The sequence below is a fragment of the Arachis ipaensis genome, chromosome B07 (genome assembly GCF_000816755.2).
Source record: "Arachis ipaensis cultivar K30076 chromosome B07, Araip1.1, whole genome shotgun sequence".
NCBI lineage: Eukaryota > Viridiplantae > Streptophyta > Magnoliopsida > Fabales > Fabaceae > Arachis > Arachis ipaensis.
Genome location: NC_029791.2, coordinates 3,094,549 through 3,102,934, shown reverse-complemented (window position 1 = coordinate 3,102,934; position 8,386 = coordinate 3,094,549).

Genomic DNA, 8,386 nt, shown 5'->3' with positions numbered 1-8,386 from the left:
ACATTAAAATGGCTAATATAGCAATTTTGTTTAACTTATTGGCTTGCCAGCTAGCTAAATCTTTATCTTAGTTAAGTTTCCATCTTCAGAAGAAAAAAAATTGATGTAATTAGCAGCATGTGTATCTTATGCATGTGCAGCTTATGACATTTATGTTGGACAAGAATGAAGGAAATTTGTAATACACAATATAAATTTGTGCACTCGTTTACCTGGTATACGTTGGAATAGACAAGCTAAGAGAGCAGTAATAATGATATTATTGTCCAAAACTGTGTCCAATTCAATGTGGATGATATGTATGTGCAAACCCTAGAGTAGCACCCACCAGATTCAACTTGGATGATGAAAATTATTTGAAATATCACTTCTAAATGATTATGTAGATGCCGAATTTAGCTAGCGAAGGAGTGAAAGAAAATGGTAAAATATATAGAAATGACAAAAAGAAAAATGTGAGGCATGACAAAGTGAATACTGCCATATAGAGAAGTAAAGAATTTGTTCTTTAATTTAGTTTTTGCATACGTACCAATTCTTTATTCAAGGTATTCCATTATATTTTGGTGGTCCAAGAATAAATTTGCAGTGAAGATTGTTCAAGTTCATTTTTGGATTGAAGTAAAAGTGTGAAAGTACACAACATAACGAGTAAAACAAAACGCTTTAATTCTAACAAAACAATCCATTGGGATCAAAAATTAATTTTGTGAGAGGGAATTGTATTTTTAAAAGAAAAATTAAAATGTAATTAGCTAGGGACAAATTGTCTTTTTAATATTTAAATTTTTTAAAAAAGAAATTCACTAGGGACAACTTGTAAAAAATGCCGGAAGCAAATTGTAGAAAGCAAATCTATTTTCATAAGTACATGCAATATTAACTCAATAAATTATGAAATTACATCATTTTTATGGAATTTATTACTTTCTACACCACCATTTGCATATTAATTAGTGAAATCTTTTACGCTCTAACTGCACTCCATTTAACAAAAGGATTAATCTCTACGTACAAGTGATTTTGCTATACAAGTCTTACAAGTCCTCTAATTAATATTACGCTCAAACACGTTTGTTATGTACATATGTTCCACGCGCTTCTAACAGATTTTTAACTCAATCAACGCGCGAATATATAACTTCTTTTTTTGAAAAGATTTCGTTTTCTTTTTCGAATTTCTTGCCTTCTCTCTTCGATCTCTTTCGTGAGTTTCTCTCTGCCTTTTCCTTCGTCATTTACGTGCGTTTCTCTCTGCTTTCTCTTTCTTCATTTACGTGCTTTTCTCTCTCTGTTTTCTTTCTTTGTTATTCTTGATTTCCATTATTTTTTGACATCAAGCTCTGAAATCGTTTTTGAAGATAATAGATGATTCAACTTCAGATTGTCAGATGAAACAGAGTGAAGTGAATTTTGAAACTGAATCCAATGAAATTCTTGAGGTGTGATTTAGTTTTAGTTAGTAATTGAATCTGAATTTGAATACAGTTAGTAGTTTTTTATTGTGTAGCTAATGCGTGAACATTGCCTGCGAAATTTGCTGTTAATTCTTTCTTGTTTGAATTGAATCTAATGTACTAATTTTTATTAGAATTGATATAATTTTGTTCATTTTATATCAGACGTTCGGGTGTAGATTAGGAATATTTGGGTGTATTTTAGAAAAGTTTGGGTGTATTTACAGTTTATGACTTTTCATCTGACGGAGGGTGAATTGTCTTATTCTTTTAGTTGAATTATTTTTGATGAGTTTGGAAAACTTCAAATTAATTTGATGATGATCAAACATTATTAAAATAATTAATTGCAAAATTATTAATTTAAATTTTAAATTCACATATAATGATTAATAATTTTGTGTGCAAATTTTGTTTTGGGCCGAAAATAACAAGCCCAACATGAAGTGAATTTTCAGCCTTAATGTTTAAATAAACTGGCTGAATTAGTGATGTGATAATTGGGCCAAAATTTTGGTAAACAAGCCCAATATAATCAGTCTTGTGCAAGAAAATATTTTAAATATGTGGCTGAATTATTATTGTGAAAGTTGGGCCAGATTTTGTTTAACAAGCCCAAATTAAATTCTTTGCTAGACCAATAAGGGTGTGGTCCGAAATTGAAAAAGAGAGAAAGCAAAGGTTGCATGCTTAATTCGATTACCTCACTCTCTTTTTGGATGGATTTCAAATTTATTCAACTTGCTTTAATTGCATTGGAACCATGAGAGAGAAATAGCAATTGATTTGATTGTCATCATTAATGACACACGCTATTAAACAAAAGGGAAGTGGAAATTAATTCAATTTAATTCTTTTGATCAAATCATATTGAAAGTTTTCTCTCTTCTCTCTCATTTCTCTCATCACTTTCGGTCATGTCATAGAGAAGAAGAAATAGCAAGCTATCAGAGATATGGCACTGTAGCAGTGAAGCTAGGCTCAAGCATGAAGCCATTGTGATGATGGCGGTAAGAAAAAGAAAATCTACAGTATGGTGTGGCTAAGATCTTTACCACAAAATGTAAGATGTGGTGAAGTAATCTCAAGCTCTCCATACCCAAAAATGGAAGAAATCCAACTCGGTCAGAGGAAGAAGATCCCTTGGAAGCATGGCTCGTCTCTACTTTTGATCAACCACCACAGGAGGTAGCTACTGTAGCTACGTGGAGGAAGAGGCAAAAGATAAGAGCAGGAGGAGCTGCAAGCATCAAGGACTCATCAAGGGTCAGGAATCCTTCTTGGGGAGCAAGTCAAGATGGAAGGCCCGAATTGATGAAGATTGGTGAGAAGGGATGACACAGAGGTAATTGCATGTTGGGTTTTACATTCGGTTTCCTCTCCTCTCTCTCTGGCCGAACCGGTTTTTGCTTGAAGAAGAAGAAGTTTAGCTCGGTTCAAGAGTTTCAACCTTAGAGGCTTCCCCTTCTATAAATAAGGGAGAACAGTCAGGGCTTGAAGCAAGGAGAAAAGAGCAAAAAGCACAGAGTTCTCATAGCTACCCAAGTTAACAGAAGTTCCTCTCCTTCAATGTGTTTCATGTTGTATTTTTCTGTTTAGTTTTGTCTGTCTTGAGTCTCATGGAAAAAGACAAACAGTGAGGTTTGTATGAAAAAGCCATAGAGTGAAAAAAGGCAGAGTATACAAAATTAAAAGAAAAAGCCATAGATGTCCTAGAGGTCCTTTGTACATCTGTGTTGTGTTTCATGATTCTATGAGAATCTCCTTGCAAGTTGGGTTAGCATTTAGCAGTTGAAAGCTTGGTAGGTGACCAAGTCAAGTTCAGGATTAGGGATAGATTCTGGACTTGTCCCAGATAAGAAGGGTAGTTCCTCGGGAGAATTGGTGTATGTAATCATGATGATTATAGTGAAATTTCATCATTGTTGTGATGGAGACTGGATGTAGGCTGCATTGCACTTGGCAGCTGAACCAGGATACTTCGTGGTGTGATTCTCTCTCTCTCCTCTACTCCATTTCTATTTCTGCTGCATAGGAGATAAAACTGAAAAATATCTCTTACCTGGTTACGAGATAAAAAGAAAATTTCTCATGGCTAGGTACGAGACAAAAAGCAAAAAGTCTCCTTAAGTTATTTCAAAAGGCCAGCAAGTGTTACTAAGAAAAAAGGGCTAAGATTCAACCCCCCATTCTCTTAGCCACTGAGAACCATCAATTTTAGTTTCTGTTTAGTTATGATTCATGAATCTGGTTTTTGTTATTTTTTATGATGGTTTTATAGTTGTATTTGCATTCTATACTTTGTGCTTATTTTAATATGGTGTATTTTGGGTGTATTTTACAACCCTTCTGTGGTATTAATGACCAGTTTTGTCACAGCCCAGTTTTGTCATAGAGAAGATTAAAGCAAATATTCACAAAAGTGAGGAAGAGTAGAACTAACTAAAAGATAAAAGAGTCGCAAACGGGAACCAAAACTGAAATCATTGAAAAAGCAAGTTCAAGAAAAGTTGCCAAAGGATAACTCAAGGATGGATACAAAGAAGAGGAAAAGAGTGGCAAGAAGCGGCAGAAGTCGCAGGATAACAACAACCAGAAGACAACAACGACATAAAGGACAAAGATGACATTCCTACAGGCCTTTGATAGTGCCACAATTTGTATAAATAGGGGTGCTTCTACTTATACAATTGTGATTCTACCATAGGACACTTGCTCCATATTACACAGATTAAACCTAAGCTCTGATACCAATTTGTCACAGCCCAAAATGAGCCATGACCGGCGCTCAGGAAAATAATCCTATAGCAAGCCTTATATACTCAAATATAAATTGAATAAGAAAGTTACAAATATTTTACAAGTTCTAAAATAAATAGTTATACATTTTTAACAAAAATTAAAATAATTAAGAATGGTTGGACCCTGCCTGTGTTATATGGAGCATATATACATCTAAGAATTCATCAACGAATAAGTACTCATTGCAGATCGTTACATCTTGAATAGAGAGTCTCACATAGACAAGTAATTGTTCCTGAAAAATGTTTTTAGAAAAAATGGGGTGAATTTTACAACTCAGTGACTAGACAATACATCTATAATCGACATGAGACCATATAAACATCATATTAAAATAATTTTAATTAGAAAATAATAATTGATAATAATAAGTGAATCAATAAGGGAGTTCTCATACAGAAATCAAATCAAAAGTCCACACTTGGGCGGCTCCACCTCAATGGGTAGCCCTTTCCTCTCGTGTGTCCTAACAGAATAACAGATCTAACGTGTGGCCTACACGTTAGGCTAGCAACACCCCTGCTAGCTGGGGTCTGAGTTAGATGCATCTAAGTTAACGTCATAACCGCCGTTAACTACGGTTTTCTAATACGAGCCTCCCAAACCAATTCAAAACATATAATTTTAAACACAACAAATCTTTGATCTTTCAAATATATAAGGTATCGAATCAAATCAAATCATATTATACTTTCTCATCAGAATCCTTTCCAATCATAGTTTTTCAATCATAACTCATTTCAAATATATTTCACAATCTTTAAACTAAGTGAATACCAACAAATACTTCAATGCTTCAAAAACAGATATTCAAGTAAATTCAAACAATTTAAAATAATGCAAAACTTCATAAAAAAATATATATGGTCATGTATAGTTTCGAAAGTATAAACTTCATAAAAATGAATTATTCAATTTTAATAAATCAATTATTCTAATCAATTTAAAACCGTTCTAAACAAATGTAATGAGTATAATTCAAAGATCATAATAGATATATGTCAAAATAATTATAGATGCATAATCAAACAATTATAAATGTAAAGTCTACTCACAACTTGGTCCCAAGGGACCGAAGATACCAAATCCGGAGTGTCAAAATTGGAGGATTGACGTAGAATGGAATGAATGAGCACAAAATTTGGATTAGGGCAACGACAAGGTGGAGTTGCGATAGTTTGGGTTATTGTCAGGAACGGTTCAGCTCCAGCGGCACCAACAGCCCCATTAGCAACCAAGGTTCACCGAACGGCGACCGGTGACGAAACAGCCCTCCATTCACGATGGCTCCTCTCGCACGTTCTGTTTCTCTCTCTTCGAGCTCTCTCTTCTCTCTCAACAATGGCGACGGCGACTTGGCAAGGCGGCAGTTGAAGCTCAGCAGTGACGGAGACAAGGCGCGGCAGCTGTCCTTTCTCGTCTCGTCTCTCGCGCTCGTCCCCTCTCTCGGATGCATCTCTCGGTTCTGGCCTCTGATGGCGACGCGACGGCAGCGAGTTGGACGCAGCTGGCGGCGACGTGACGGGACACGAATGGCGAGCTCCAGGCTGGCAGTGACGAGGCGTGGCTCTCTCTCTCCTCACGTGGTGGCTTGGTGTGGACAGCTCCCTCCTTCCTCCCTTCGCTTCTTGCGGTCTCCCTTATTCTCTCTTTCCGCGAGTGAGATTGTGTGCGGCGGTGGGAGGTGAGTGAGAGAGTGTGGCTAGGGTTAGAGAAAGAAGAAAATAAAATCTAGGAGTGGGTCCCACCGGCTTATCTATTTATTTATTTTTTTCTGCCTATTACAAGTTTGTTCCTAAGGTTGGGATGACTTTTAACACCCTTGAAGATATTGCAAAATTCTACAAGGATTATTCGAAAGTTGTAGGTTTTTCTACAAGAGTTCGGAGCACAAATAAGAAGGGAAACGAAATTAAGAATCAATGTATATTTGTATTCTAGTATGTATTTTATACTGGTGACTGACTTTGGTGGTTGATTTTAGTGTACACGTAACATAACTCATTTGTTGTATTTGCAGCAAATTTGGGTGTAAAACAAAGATATTTTGGTGTATTTTTATTCTGATAAGTTCTGCATAATTCAGAACTCTTCCTCTTCATCCTCCTCATCTTCTGCTGCTTCTTCTTTTTTTTTTTTTCATTATCATCACCATCTTCTTCTTCTTTTTTTCTTATTCATCTTTTCCTTTTTATTTTACCTTCTCAAGTTTCTTCTTGTTTTACTCTCTTAACAAGAATAAAAACAAAAAAAATCAAGCAATGAAGAAGAAAAAATACATAATGCTGCAAAATTACTTGAAAGAGGATGAACTTACATTCATTTAATTAAAAGAAATTAAAAAATAAGGAAAAGAAGAAGAAGAAAATGCAGCATTAGAGGAAACATTTTTCTGTACAAAAATGCTATTTGTACACTAAAATCAGCCATTAAAATCAGCCACCAATGTATTTGTGTATAAATACATGTGTGTTTTAATTTATTTTCAATGTATATTTGTATTCCAGTATGTATTTTATACTGGTGACTAACTTTGGTGGCTGATTTTAGTGTACACATAGCATAACTCATTTCTTTATTTGCAGCAAATTTAGGTGTAAAACGAATATATTTGGGTGTAAAACAAAGATATTTGGATGTATTTTTATTCTAATAAGTTCTGCATAATTCAAAACTCTTCCTCTTCCTCCTCCTCATCTTCTGCCGCTTCTTCTTCTTCTTCTTCATCTTCTTACTTTATATTCTCATAATTCTTTTTGGGAGGAAAAAATCAAACAAAGAAGGAAAAAAATACATAATGTTGCAAAATCAAAAGAAGAATGAGGAGAAATACGACGATGAAGATGAAACACGCGAAGAAAAAGGAGGAGAAACACAAAGAAGAAGGAGGAGAAGAATGAAGAAGAGGAGGAGGAGGAGAAACACGAAGAAAAATGACAGTTGTGGTTTTCATCGAGGAAAAAGAAGAATAGTCGTTCATAATGGTGAGTAGCGCTCTTTGGAAACAGGAAACGGTTGAGTAAGGTGCATGTATTTACTCTCGAATGTGAGAGTGTAATGCGCGTATATTTTGTTGGGCTTGTGCCAACTTGTAAGACTTGTAAGTCAAAAAGGTTTGTATGTCTAGCATACTTTTAATATATAATAATAATATTAAGAAGATTTAATTAATTAAAAAAGAAAACACTACCGATTGCTATTGCGTTGTTTCTGACGTTGGATTCTATTAGGTAAATATTATTGTATCATAATTAATAATCAAATTGATTCCTAAATCGTTTGGTATTCCTATAATTATTTTCTTTTTTTCTTTTGTTTTGGACAATCTCTTCTCTTGAATAACAATTAATAATTTTCTATTCATAAATAGATAAATATTACCACTATTAGATATAACTGACTAGAATAAAAGAAGTCAGCTAGTATATATGAAGATGATGGAAAATGTTTTTTTTAGATAGAATCTTGCTTCGAGATATATAATAAAAATATTAGCTTAAATAACAATAATTGACATGAGATTAAATAAATATATTAGATAAAATTAATTATACAATATCAGTTTTGTGCATATAAGAAGCTAGAACAAAATATTTTTTTATGATTATTCACTTAAAAATAAGAAAAAAAAAAGAGTACTTATAAAGAGAGAGCATATTATAACATGATATAAATAAGAGCCAATATATTAAAATAAGGTAATTTTTACTCTATCTTTTTTGAAATAAAGAATAAATTACCATCTATAATAAATCTAATAGTTATAGAATGAAATGAATTATGTCATTAAGATGATGATTAATATTAACTATTAATTTAATTTAAATTTATTTTGACAATCAAACTAATTAATTATAATAAAACCACTTAAACCTTCGTATAATCGTATCTACAAAATCATACAATTCAATATCAATTCTATTAATAACTATGGAATTCACCTTTATTCGATTAACACCTTATTTACTTTTTTTATTTATTTTAAATTTGTGATTAGACTTTTTTATTTTTCTTTTCATTTGTTCTTTTTAATTTTTTTATTTTTTTTGGTATTGTTAGATCTAATTAATATATGTGTGGTTTTAAAAAAATAAAAAAATTATACAATAAAATATCTTTTATCTTTT